Genomic DNA, 15,401 nt, shown 5'->3' on the forward strand with positions numbered 1-15,401 from the left:
CAGAGACCAGAAAAGAGGTAAGAAGTCTCACTCTGTAGATATTTTACAACCTGATACTTTTTCACAACAAGGTGAAGCTAGTTTTCACCCCTTCTGTTTGTTTCGGGATCATCAGAAGGAATACCATTGGCTCTCTCACTCTGTTGGGCCTGAACCTCACATTTTGAATTGTCCTTGCACCAACCTCCCTCTAAGTATGTGATGCAGCAGTGTTGAATTTTGTAATTTGTATTTATTTATTTTAATGTTAATTGTGTAGATTGTCTCTGAGCACCACAGACTCAGACTGACTTCCAACTTCCCTGCTCACACATTTACGGTGATGCAGTGCTGCAGGTATATGTTCCACTGAGTCCTACTCTAGTTATCTTCTGCACTCCCTTTTGGCCACCACATTGCAACTGTGCTATGCTGCTGTTACCTACATGTATTTAATATTCTCTAACAAAGTGACTGACTGGTCTCATAATCTAATACAAGCTCGAGTGTGGCAACAAAGACCACGGGGGGATTTCCCAGCCTCTCTCCAGTCTGCAGCTGCGACCAAAAGTTGTTTCCCCTCGCTCTCTCATTTTCTCCTCATCACTTTCATATTGATTTACCCTCCATCTGCTTGTCGGAGGCCCACGAGAGGGCCGCTATCTCATTCCCATAACCCACCTGAGACACAAGGTGAAACCAAAACGGTGGCAAACACACACAGAGAGCGCGGCGGCTGTCCCCAATTCCCCCGGTGACTTCTCTCAAAGAAAAGGTTCCAAACAGGACGTGACAGCGCCGCCCCCCCCCCCCCACACCTCTTATTCACACTCTGCCCCTCTCTCACCCTCACACATACACACTCACACTTGCATTAACATGTCTCTCTTTCCTCTCCCACGTGAAGACTCACACCTACGACAAGCTCCCATCCTCTCTTTTTATTTCTACCAGAATGTGACCCCATGCATTCTCTCCCATGAGACTTTGTGGCTTTATGAGCTGTGTTGAGACTAATCCCATTATTATTGGTCTGATTTGGCCTTTTCAACTAGTTCCTCCAATCACAGGCAAAGAATGAACAATTTTCGCGCCTTCAACCACCTCCAATGTAATTTTCTTCCTGTAACCTTTACCCCATCTGTGATCCACACATACAGTGCAGCAGGAGAGCCAGTCTCCTAGAAGCTAAACAAACTCTCCTGAGATGGAAAGGTTGAGGCAGCATAACACCTGCCACGGTTTGCGTGACGTACAGTAAACAATTACAGTGGCCCACTATGGAAAATTACTGTTTTCCTAGCGCAGGTCGGGCAACAAGAGCCAAACAAAAGCATAAACGGTTTTGCTGGTCTGAGAGACTGAAGGGAATGATGTGGGTGGTGTGAAAGCTTTGCAGCTGAGAAACAGCGGGAGCAGATAATGCAGGGGCGGCGGTCCAAGCAGCACTTCTCCCAGTATTGATTGGAGCCAGCTCCCTGTGAGAGATTTAGATCAATGAGGCCATAAAAGTCCATCTTCTCAGTCAGGAGCCACTACCGGCCACTTATCTCTCACTCTCTGTCTCTGTCTCTCACACCCACACACACACACACACATTTCAACTCACTAATGCAGTCACACACGCTGGAGGTCTGACCTCGAAGGGATAGTTCACCCAAAAATCCCTCATTATCTAGTCACCACTATGCCGATGGAGGGGCGGGTGAAGTGTTTGAGTCCACAAAACACTTTTGGAGTTTCAGGGGTAAACAGTGTTGCAGCCAAATCCGCAGCAATTGAAGTGAATGGTGACTGCAAAGGTAAAAAAACATAACATGTCTCCATGCTGTGTCATCCAGGGAAGCCAGTTCTGAACTGAAAGCTCTGATGAGGTAAGGTAAGGTTAGGTAAGGTAAGGTAAGGTAAGATAGGAAAATAAGATAAGATAAGATTAATATCAATCAGCTAAAAGCCAAAACTAAGAATAATTTAAGGTTTGTCAGGAATCAGACATTAATACAAATTAGATAAGATAAATAAATCCTTTCAACCTCTGGTGTGTTTCAAGAGTAAAGTAGAAAACGTCCACGTTTAAACAGATGTGATCACCAGTTTATTATGAATGTTGTAAGTAAGCACATACCAGCTCATAGTGTATTCCTTCTTTCATTCATTCTTTCATTCATCCTCGACTGCCAACCATTTCCCTTATTATGCTACTTTGCAGTTAAAGCCAACACTCAAAGTGAGAGGCCCTTGAATCAGCATTAATTCAGCAATTAGCCAAAGCAAAGACGGCATCTTCGTAATCTGGAAAATCATAATCATCATCTCAAAGTACTGCAGCGATGTGTAGTTCACTCAACAGTGATTTCACTGAAGAGGGAGCGTGGCCTCATGTGTACTCGCTGTGGAAACTCCTTACATGTGCTGTCTTCACACCAAATGAGTTGTGGCTTCAAAAACAAAACACAGAAAATGCATAGAAGATATGTTAAAGGTTCAGTGTGTAGAATTCAGTGACATGTAGGAGTTCAAAAGGTGTTGAGTTTGTCCAGTCTGGGCTACTGTAAAAAAAAACATGGCGGCCTCAGTAGACAGGACCTGCTGCAAATGTGAATATAAAAGTATTTAAATATTAAGGGCCCATTCTAAGGTAGTCACGCAAAAGTGAAAAAGCTTTAGGTGGCCGATTTTGTTTGTGGGTGGCAATGTCCTCATTTCCCGCTGTGATGAGGAATTCAATGCATCATTTTATGTTTCAATTAACTGACTCAAAAGACATGATCATAAGAGCCTTAACCGAGCTAAGCATCTTGTTTCTGGAAGAACTGGAACAAAAGGCTGAATATGTGTTTGTTCCCTAACAACTTATAACGTGTGATGAGTGTATTTCAACACTTTTTAACAACCCCCTCCTCGCCATAAGCAGCCAGTGATGATGTTGGTTAATGTTGACATAATAAAACAGTCGGATTGGTAATTTTCTCTTAGTTAATGTTTAAGTGTCATCTCATTTGAAAAAACATATTTAAAAAGTTATTTTATAATAATTAGCATTAAAGTGCTTCATCAATAGACAGCGAAAAACCGGGCAATTACAAACTCATGACTAATAACTGTCTATATCAATGGAAACCTCTCCCACTCTGACAAGTTCATCACTCACGATGTAACAATGGTGCTTTGGGATAAACACTAATGATCAAACATTTCAATATGTCATCAAGCACTGATGATTGAAACAGAACAAAGCTGGGAGCGGTGACGGGCTCTAACACACACGATCGATATACGGAAAGAGAAAGTCACCAATGAGTCTCACAAATAATTGTTGTCAACGTGACCATGGAGGTCACAGTGAGTGAGGATGGAAAGCAGTGCTGCCTTTTAAATGCCCGAACAAACAGGAATAATGAGAGAGGGAAGGTCTGTCTCTTAAGTGGATGAATGGTAAATAGAAAAGTTTCGAAAATGGGATTTGGACCAATAATTTCAGTGCATCTGCAGGATTCTCTTCTCGTGTCTCTCAGGTCGTCACGTGTGGAAACGCAACTCCATAGACCTTCATTCATATCAACTCTATTACCTGTTCATAATAGAAAAGAGACACAGTGTGGTGTACTCAAAAACTGTAGCAATTCATGAACTGCATCCTTCTGAGGCTGCATTTTAAGACCGATAGCTGACCTGTGGATGCATAGAAGGATGGAGGGATGGTAGGATGGATGAAAGGATAGATGGACAGACGGATGGAAGGGGGAAGGATGGATGGATAACTTTGAGGAGTGGACAGAAAAACTTATATCGTCTTGTCACCACAGCAAAGTGAAAAAATCTGTTTTGTGGTGAAGTTGTGCTTCCCCTTAGCGGATCAATCTAATGTGTCACTAATTACTTCCAAAGTAGCTTAAGACGGACCAGACTTCATCCTCGGCGACACACTGGGAAGCTGCTGCTGCAGTCGTAGCTGCTGGGCCCACAGAATCACTTCGGCCTGGGCCAGCGGGCGACTGCAGAGTGCTCCTCAGTGATAAGTCATTACCTCTGCTGGCACGTTGTTAGCAAACAGAGGATGTGTAGCCGGAGCAATCTACTCATTACTTGTTAATCACTTGAATAGGAGGTCTTGTTTGTACAGCCGCGCGTAAACCAAGCGCCACACGCACAGACACATCCGGCGAGCACGCTGGACTTTGTTTTTCCGCTAAGCACGAGCGTTATTGTGTTCCTAATGGTGCTTGAAGTAATTACACTCTAATGTTACTCGCCGTCTTGTCCTCTCCAGCAAGCCTCAGCGTGGTAGCTCCGTTCAGAAGTACACACACACTCACTCTGCCATTCTCCCCTAAGCACCACAACGACTCCATTAACCAGAAGGCATCTGCAATTGCTTTGTCTTGTGCAAGAATATGAGGCACGCTTCAGCGACAGCCTAACTGACTGTACACACAGGGTGGCTGGTCAGCAGGAGCAAACTCAGAGAGAAATGTGTGTTTACTGCCGTTCTAGAAGTGTGTGTGTGTGTGTGTGTGTGTGTGTGTGTGTGTGTGTGTGTGTGTGTGTGTGTGTGTGTGTGTGTGTGTGTGTGTGTGTGTGTGTGTGTGTGTGTGTGTGTGTGTGTGTGTGTGTGTGTGTGTGTGTGTGTGTGTGTGTGTGTGTGTGTGTGTGTGTGTGTGTGTGTGAGATAGCGCTTAAAGATCTGGGAGAAGTTTGAGACAATATGCTGTCGAACAAACATCTGAACAAAGACAATTTGCAATTTCATTGTGGAAGTGGTTGGAGTCAATGTGAGACAAAGTAGTTGAATACATTTGAGGAGCTCCAGCATTGATGCAATCGCTTGCAACTTTCCCCGGGAGTGTGCACCACTGAGTGATGCCCTGAGTTTTGGAAACAGTGAGGACATTATGTCACGGCGCTGCCACGCTGCACACGGCAGATCTGGATACACACCAAAAAACTGAGGTCACTAATGCAATTATTTATGACAGGGTATTAATGCCACATTAAGGGAAAAAAAATAAGAAATGTTGAGACTAAGTCATAATTTTATAAGAATAAAGTTGTTGTTTTAGGCTTCTTGTCATGTTAAAGAGTGAATATCAGAAGAGCCGTCTCTCTCCTGAATTACAATGAAGAATACGAAGCATCTTGTAGAGTTATACTTGTATAAGCTTCACAACAATATGAATGGTTCAAGATTTTACATCCAGACGGAGTTGGACTCTGGCAAGCATGGTTTTTCTTTACAGCACATTTCATAAAACATAACATTTTCTTTATTCTCATAATCTTATGACTTTTGTTCACATTAAACTATGACGTAATATTCAAATTTTTTTCTACATCTTCTATCTCTTAATATTCAAACTTATTTCTCGTTAAATAACTTTTTTCCTCTTGTAATATTGAGACTTTTTTATCGTCAATTACAGCTTTATTTTGTGATATAAAGCCTTCTTTCTCATAATATTAATTATTTCTTCTCTTTGAATTACAACTTTATTCTAGTCATATCATTTATGTTAAATAATAACATTATTCTCGTAATAATAAAGACTTTTTCTCATTGAATTATGACTTTCTTCTATTAAATTAAGACTCAGAATAGTTTTTTCTTCAATATTCCCCCTCTGTCTAAATGTACGCTGTTAAATATTATGCACAATTTGAATAAAAGCCCTGAAAACCTATGTCATTTTTTTAATTGGTTTGCAGTAGGTGGGTGGAAATATATAATCTTACTCTGTTTTTTTTATGTGCTGTCAGTTTATGAATAAATCAAAATCAAACTGCTTTAAGTTGTCAGGCAGTGACAGTGTTTTACTTCTGTTTTCACTCTTAAACTCGTGAAACATGATGTGAAACTCACCTGTCAGGAGCTTTAAGTAAACCCATGGACCCGCGCTGTCCCCTTTAACGTCCTCTATTTAATGCCTCCTGTATAACCTTCAGCCTAGGATTTAACATGGCACAGTGTTGTCTGTGTATTGCCTTCTTCCTGCAGCACAGGATGGATACGCTCCTTTCCACTGGCTCTTGGTCTGTGTCAAGACAAGATGCAGCCCAATCCACTATTAATGCACCTCAGCCGCTGTGACTGCACTGCTTGGTGCTGTGAGGCAGTTTGCCCTCCAGAAAATTCAAACCGATACCTCCGCTCTCCAATCACCCTTACGACCCAAGTCTCCAAAGCCCCTGAGGAGTATTTTGTTTAAGTCATTTCCTCCTGTGTCTATCTCCCTCCTCCTCCCTGCCTCCCTGCCTCTTCCTCCTCCTCTTCTTCCTCATATATTTCGTGTCACAGACCTATTTTCTGTTTATGACTGTGGATGATGGAGGCGCGACGCTCCCGCTCCAGGGGAGAACGCAGTAGGACACGGACAAACAAAAACTGTCACCTTCTACGAGTGGTTCAACTGGCATAGGGGGGATGAGTGTCAGTGTCTGAGAGAGTGTGTGTGTGTGTGTGTTTGTGTGTGTGTGTGTGTGTGTGTGTGTGTGTGTGTCTGTGTGTGTGCGTACTTGCATGCGGCCTCCTCCCTGGGGGCTGACATCTTATCTCAGCGGCGTCTGTGAGGAAAAACAGGCCAATATGTCGGTGCAAAGATGTGCCGTGGGTGAGAATGGATAAGGAGACTTTCTGATTTACCTGCAGTGACAGGACCAAAGGGCGTCCTACTTTACTGTGCAACCAGCCATTTCAGACCAACTCTTAGAGACATCGAAATGGAGGCGGAAAGGTAAGGAAAGAAATTCTGTAGCAGGATCATCCAGAATGTTGGAGCACACCGCGTTTTGTCTGTGGCAGACAGAGAAACCAAGCTGCCGTATCTGACAAGGGCTGACAAATAAAAAGTGGGTGTCCGACAGACGTGATAGGTGGTGGGTTCATGCTGGAAACAGCACAGTCAACTAGTCACCGGACATCTATTCATTTCCTGTTAAGCTTTGTCTACAGCACAACATAACTTCATTTTCCTTCTTGTTTCCCTACCAGTGTGATTATATGTTGTGACAAATCATCGGTGGGAAGTGGGGCCGTCACTTTTTATGAGACTCGCCTCCAAGAGTCCACGATCAGAGATGAAGCAGGTGTTGACAACAGGAGAGACACAAATCTCTTTGTACTATTCGATCACGTCCAGTAGGCCTTCACCACAAAACCATGAACATACTCGACACAGATTGTCCAAACACGTCTGAAGACAACAGGGTCATTGTTAAGACTGGGCACACCGCAAAGCGAGGTGAGGATAATGGAGCCCAAAGATCCTGCACTTGATCGTACAAACAAGTGAACAAAATCCTGTTTACATCCTTTCCTCCAAACACATGACAAAAACTTTGTGAAGTCATTTTTTCGAAAAGATACAAATAGCGTCAGACCCCAGGTGACGGGGCTGCAGACACATCAGCCAGCACTTAGTTTGAAGCTTACTGCAATTTTGCAAAGTGTTCCTCCTTTAACAGTTGTACACTGACTTAGAGGATGACCAGCCACAATGATGGTCGCCACCCAACCAGCCATCCTGCAACAGATGCTGGTCTACAGCATATCTACGAGACTAGAGGATCACAGCCAAGTTTTAATGAGGGTAACACGCCAGAAAATTACAATTCTGGACAGAACTGAAACTACTTTACCCTGAAATAAAAGCTTCAAAATCATAGTGATGGAAGCTGAGTTGTAATAATGAACGTACTCTCCCGTCCCAGTCTCATGAATCCCTCATCCTGCACTACGTATGTATGGCTCCTAGCACCTTCAGTTTAGTGCATAACTGCTGTGGGTTTGGCTGTTTTCGAGCAGATGATCCAATGATTAATGGTTTGTACTGAGATGATGATTTGATGTTCCCCTGCTGAGGGATTTAATTTTCTGCATAAGAGCTGTTACTTTCTCCAGGTAAGCAGGGGCGTAGGCAAAGCAAGGAATTACCTGGGGCCCCAAGCTGAGAGGGGGCATCCCGAGAAAGACAATTTTGTAAGAACCTGTTTATATTTTATGATCTGCTCTGTACAGGAAACTTTGAAAAACAGAGTTTACAAAGTGCTATGACAGACAAAGCAGACATAAAGACAGACTCAGGGGAAATTGCAAAAATGCATTTACACAGATAACAACAAAAGCAATAAGACAATAGTACAAAAGTTGTAATTACCAATAAAAAAATAGGAATGATAAAAAGAGGACGACATAAAAACGGCAAATAAAGTAAGAGAATAAAAGCACAAATACATAAAAGCATAAAAAGATGACCTTAGTTGGAAACCCCCAAATGAGAAACAAAACTTTTTGCCGAAAGCTTAATTTTAGAGCTTTTGTTGAATACTAGAATTTCTAAATGTGTGTATGCTGTGCCAGGGCTGATCTTTTTTGTCTCCATTACTATTATTTATGTGAGTGCACTTTATTTATAATTTTGATCGTCAAGGAGTCATTTGATGATTTGAGTTATGTTGATGGTATCATATCATTCTTGAGGTTGGTGATTATTTTTGGGTGGAGGAAGGCCCACTCAGTTCCCTTTGCCTGAGGCCCCAAAGTCCCTTAAAACCCCCCTGGATGTATGTTACTTTCAGCATATATAATATCTGCTTGTACCAACAGAGTTAAATACTCTGACGTCCTGCCATTCTTACTTGTGACTCCGGAGGCCACTGTTGCTTCTTCTCAGCAGAAGTTCACAGTGTTGCTTTAAATCGATAGACTTTCAGTCTATCTTCAACTGACCTTACATCTTTCCCGAGAACCTCGTTCCTACAAGTGGTCGTTACATCTAACGGTAATACTGTGCATCTCAAAGGATCGGTCTATGAGCTGCTCTCCTTCAAGCACTCCTCGAGAGGTGTGCATAAAACTGACAACCTGCTACTACTGAGAATGTTAGGAAACAAGTATTACCTTCAATTTGTATTTCCCATAAACTCACTCATCCCATGATGCTCTCAAAAATAGATCTTCTTGAGCCTGTGAGCTGGGGCCCCGACTTCCTTGCTTCCTGATTGCAGGTCCTCCAGTGCCCCCGTCAGGATCTTTTCTGCACCTCCACTGCACCTCTCTTCATGCTTTCCTTCATCCTCAACATCTCATTTTCCTTCTTCTTCTCCCCACCACCACAATATTTCTTTTTTATTCCTCTCTCCCCTCATATCTATTTGTGGTGTGAGTCAGGAAACCCCACTGTACTGCTTTTGGGTGAAGCCATTAAGAAACGGCAAACAGAACCGTCGGGTCTGCAAACAGTGTTGTGCGTCAGGTGGTGCAGAGCCAACAGACAGGAATCATTACACTGTTCCACCTCGATCGCTGCAGGTCCGCTGGGACCCAGTCCCCACAGGCCTGACATACAGACACACACACACACACACACACACACACACACACACACACACACACAAACAGAATCAATCAGATATGCCGCGCAGGTATATCAAAAATAAAAGCATGCCAATACAGGCTTACAGGTGCATCGCTTTATCTCAACTCCAGTTCCTGAAGAGAGGACAGACACAGGAGGACAACTAGAGTGAAAAGACAGCGAGCCAAGAGAAAGGCAGAGACAAACCTACATCTCCACTGGCTATTGTACCTGAGGCCAGAGAGTCAGCTCGCTCCGCAGCCTGGCTAATGGTGCGTCATTCTCCGGCATATTTCACCTGACACATTTACATTTGCTGCCGCCCTGACCTCGTCATAGCACATCTCTCCCTCATTTGTCCCCTACGACAGTGTGTGTGTGTGTCTGTGTGTGTGTGTGTGTCTGCAGCAAGGATAATGACTGCATTGATCAGAGACATCCCCAATGGGTGGTCTTGTTCCGTCAAGGCTGAGAGAAAACGAAGGGAGAGAGAAAAAGGGAGAGAAGGGGAGCAGGGCCAAACGGGATGCCCTCTGCCGCTACCCGCCTCATCGCATTAGCCAATCAAATATCCATCTTGGCTGTCGCCTTCCTGCACCACGCAGACTATCAAAAACCAATCTGCTGCCCTGTTTTTATCGCCTGTCATGTCTCCGCGCCTTCCTTCCTTCATCATCCCGCCCCGCTCCCGCTTAAAAGTATCATCTCTGGCGCTCACGTTTCAGATCTGTGGCTGATTTACAAACCTGGGGAAGAAAATTCTGCTCGTATACCTTTTCTTTTTGTAATTCAGCTGAGTTACTCACTCGAGTGGGGTTGACAGGAACCCTTAAGCTCCTGGTGACAGAGGAAAAGTCTTTAAATCTAACAACTGCAGACGCCTCCTGCAGGTCAGGGTCACTGAGTGGTTTAATGAGTATGGAAATTGTGTGTGAATCATATACAATGACCTTCACAGTCACCTGATCTTAACCCAACAGAGCACCCATGGGTGAATCTGGACAGTGACAGTGCTCTGAGATACCATTCTCCAAACACAGAGGGACCGAATGAAGCTCCTTTTCTCCAGTTGTGTCCATATTTGAGTCCTTTAAGTTGTGTATTCTTTAAAAAAACATTTCTCAACTCTGTAACGCATATTCCAGCAAAACCAGCTGCACTGCAAACCCCTCAGTTGCTCTTTTGTTCACCTTGCGTCACAATGAATACCAGGACTTGAACCTCCTACCTCAGGGGTCACAGTACAGCTTGGAAACCTACGCACAAGGTCCAAGCTACATTATGATGCACTTAGTTTTGTGGCTCCTCAAAACTATGGCAAGTTAATACTGAAGATAACAACAGGGAAGTTGAGCACAGTCTCAACAATCAGCTTGAAGTGCCTCTTCATCAGTGAGAAGTAAAAGAAAGTAAAAGCACTTTCAAAGGAATAAAAGGCTATCTTCAGATTCAAGAGCAATGACGCTTACAAACAAATCCAAGGCCTGAGTTCCATAAATAAAAAACTTTTATATTACAGGGCTGTTAAAACATGACTGAAAATGTTATAAGACGCTTTGTCTGAGTGTTTAAGGTCAAATGCAAATTCACTCTACAGACACTTAGTCAACGTGGATGTATGAATGAACCTACAGCACAGGAACACTTTCCTATTCACTAACTGATTTAACGGGATGTGACTCCATATTTGAGACACATGAGTTTATGTTTAACCCTCTGCTGCTCTTTATAGCATTCATAATTGTAATAATAATCATAATAATAATAATACTTTTAAATACAAGTTACACATTTTCCAGCATTTTCGGTCAATAGAGGCTCATTGCAAACTTTCCGAAGAGTTGTTTCTGTTCTGTGTCAGGACTGAAAACGGGATTGGAATGTTTCAAATAAGTTATCCTCTGTCACGTATGCTACTTATTGTTTGAAGCTTTTTCAAGGATCTTGGATAAGAAAGAGAGTTTTCAAACAGTTCTGTAATTATTGAGAGAAGAGGGTCTAGGTTGAGTAATAGTAGTAAATAAAAGTATATAAATAGAGTTCCTGTAAAAACACAATGAAAGGATGACAAGATCAAAACGTCAAGGATAACACAACAAAGTCGATTTCTGATCCTTGATGCAGCACTCCTAGATTAAATGCATCTTACAAATACTTCAAAAACAAATATATAGTATATATATATATATATATATATAAACCAAACAAATCAAAACAAGAGACCTAGCTTCAGCAGCCATAGAGTCTCTTTTAACAATAAACTTTGCTGTTCATACCAAAAGCCTGGTTGAGTTGTTCAATTTCCCAATTGTCATAGTCATGATTTTCATCAAGTTAAGTAAAAGTACATCCATAATCAATTAGAATGGAAACAACAGTGTGTCCAGAAGACTACTGTGTGGGACCCCCAAATGTAATTAGATAACCATGAGATGCTGTATTTGGCCTTGAACCTCATTTTTTGACAGTGTAGAGAATATGAGGCAGGCCTAGAGCTCTGATAACATCTACTGTGAAAATAATCACACAAGTGAGAAGTATAGGATATATGGGGAAGATAGCCACCCCCACATTGTTTGAATTATGCAGTTTAAAATTGCATTTTAATCTACAAGGAAACAGGCTTCTTCTCACCACAAGGTCACCAGGGTTCGCGCAAAAAGTTTCAAAATAAGCACTTTTCTATGTCTGGCAACACATATGCACCCACTAACGTCTTCTTCTTATGACACTGAACATAAATTTGGATATGGAAGATCGAGGAATCGCTCTTATTTAAAGATAAAAAAAAAAGGTCTGAGGTCTGACAGCTCTAGAGTTCCATTAAGAATTCTTCTAAATTTACAGTGAGAGCGAACCGCCACAGCTTGCCGCCCACAGAAACAAGGCAATCACTCACCTCAGCCCCTCTACACAGCCAGACAGCGTTCACAAACACACACACACACACACACACACACACACACACACACACACACACACACACACACACACACACACACACACACACACACACACACACACACACACACACACACACAGGCACGTGCACACAAAGACGCAAAGACAAATGTTTGTGCATACATGGAGGCAGATTCGGAGATATATAGCCTACAGCCACTGGAGACTAGAGGAGAGTGCAGATGATAGTGCCAATGATTTCTCGTTGCTGACAGTTGGCTTCTCTTTCTCGAGTCCCACGTGTGTGTGCACATGTGTGTTTGGAAATCTTTATGCATGCACGTTTGAGTGTGAGTGTGTGTGTGGGTGGGTGGATAAGGATTCGTCATGGAAAAGGTTACGTCTGGGGCCAGTGCAAACAAGAGGTGCAAGATCTAGCCGCAAACCACCAGACAATCTACAGTACGCTTCCCCTTTGAGACATATTAAGGAGAAATGCGCACATGTGGCTCACACACACACACACACACACACACACACACACACACACACAGTCATGCCAACAAATATTGGAAAGAGTCATGTTGTCGCACACACATGTGGAGGAGAACACAGAAGTACTCCCCGTCTCATTATGCAATCAGAGGAGCACGTGTTGGGGCTGACACTTCTATGGGAGTATTAAAGGTCTTTGCTATTAGTGTAGATGACATTCAGAAATATTGGATGTTCCTTGGTTTCTTATCTCTTCCTCAGCTCTCCTTGTGGGAGCATCAGGTCTTTACAAACCAGGGCATATGGCACGATGCCTGCAGGAGACGTGGAGGAAGGACCCCCCCCATCTCATCATCAGCGATACACAACCCTAACCCAAAAGGAGGAGGGAAGAAGATGAAGGGAAAGACAATGAGCGATGGAAATAATTGAGATGCGAAAGACAACAGTTTCAGAGCGAGATGAAACGAGTTGGCGGTTTGGGTGCGCGATCGCAAATTGACATAAAAGCAAAAGAGCACACAAAGACAATAAATCCGCAGCTGTCTCCGGTGAGTTGGGCTGATGTCTCCCAGGCTCGGTGAATATTAAATTGCCTCTGGTAAATCAAAGAGTGGTGTGTTGGAAAGGACTGAAACTGAACCAAGTGGGAAAGGGCAGATAATAAATTGACTATTTTTCATGGATGATGCCAAAGTAGAATTCTCCCCACGTGAGAAGACACAGAGTGAAGTGTTGGCGCTGCCTAATGGCGTTGATTTTTCAATGCCAAAGCGTGGACACACACACACACACACACACACACACACACACACACACACACACACACACACACACACACACACACACACACACACACACACACACACACACACACACACACACACACACACACACACACATTCAATAAGCCATAACAAGGAGAGTTATAGTACTGGTCTTATCTCATCATTTTCTCTAACATCTCACACAGTTGAGTGCACTTGTATTCGCATGTGCGTGTGTGTGTGAGTGTGTGTGTTTGTAAGTGTGTAAGTGTGTTTCCATGCCTTGGCGTTTACTGCACTGGGTCAGTGCAGATATTCGCACAGAAAGAGGAGTGGATGGAAACAAAGGAGGGTGTGTGTGTACTCTGTGTGCTTCTCTTTTCTTCCCTTGGATGCAGCCTTGGGTCGTAATGCGATGGGGAGACAGAGGAGAGAAGGCAACAGACATGAAGCGAGGGAGTGAAAGAGAGGGGGGGGGATGATACAGGTGAGAGAGAAAATCAACCAGCCCTCACACAGAGACAATCAATAAGCTCTCTTCTCAGTCTATTTCCTATGGGCTGACCTGGGTAATAGCATTGTGTGCCAGAGCCGCGCCGGTGTAGCCTGGGAATAGGTTCAGGAAGATGTGATAGTGAAGTAAGAAGCCGGCGCCGCGGTGGAACTCACACTAATTGTTACTTTTGTCATAAAGAGGGCAGAGGAATCAGTGGGCGGTGATAAACGTACAACATCAAGGGAGTTTAGGTGCAGGGAGAGGAGGAGAAAAGCGTAATAACTCATATTTTGTTTTTCTTTAAATGGCCTGAATAGAGAAATTCACTTTGAGATATTTATGGGTTCTGTTTATTCGGTTCCCGATGCTTAGTTACAAGCAGAATATATATATATATATATATAAATGTTTACGAAATGACATGAAGCCAAAGACTCTGGCTGGCTACAGCATAGGTTATAAATCCTGCCTCCTCCATGTTAACAAATGGGACATGCACATAAGTAAATAGTCAAAGTTCACATGAAATACTTTTTCTGTCAAAGATGGTTTCTGTCATTTAGGGAGTTCTTATCACTTTGATGTTTGTTCAATAGCTAATTTCTCTGGTAAGTTTTAATAACTTATAAAAAATGCTATAATAACAGATTGAACAGCGTGATTGACAGCTGAGACTGACTCATGATTGGTTGAGCATGTGTCACCGAGAGGATCACACCTCCATCCCCTGATCACTACAGCACACAGACTCTGGCTCTAAAGGTGCAAGGTGGCAGTGTTCTTTTACAAGTTTATCTAGTGCTTATGTTGATGTACATTTTTATAATTATTTAATGCGAGTACATTTCTCAGCTTGACACAATTTTAGCTTGTTTGCAATCCAAACTCATTCACGATACAATACAAATTACACATCCCACTTTTGGCGGATGATAAGAAAAAGCTGATATGAAACATCACTATGTAAAGAGATGTTTGTAGTCAGCCAGTCAGTCGAGGTGGGCTGGAAAAAAGTGACGTAAAATAACAACCTGCAAACGCTTGGGAAATGTTTTGACGGGAAAGTGTAGTTATTAAGTACCAAATAAAATGTATTTTACATTGCTACAATCTTGAAATGTTTATTTGGTTGGTTGGTTTTAGTTAATCATCTCTCAATCAAAAACTAAAAATACTACTCGCCCCCTCTGTTATTATTTGTTAATGCAGGAGCCCTATTTTTGCAGAGGGGTGATTAAAATACCGTCTCGTCTTATAGTTTCCATGCATCATGCGCCTGCCTGTCCCTCTGAATCTCCACCAGGAGCAGGAAATAAAACCCAGTGTGACACATGGGGGATGACGAGAGTGGAATTTCCACTCCAGTGCAGGTGAACCCAATGATTCATTAAAAAGAACGAGCAAGTCAGCATG

Source organism: Limanda limanda, chromosome 1 (genome assembly GCF_963576545.1).
Source record: "Limanda limanda chromosome 1, fLimLim1.1, whole genome shotgun sequence".
NCBI lineage: Eukaryota > Metazoa > Chordata > Actinopteri > Pleuronectiformes > Pleuronectidae > Limanda > Limanda limanda.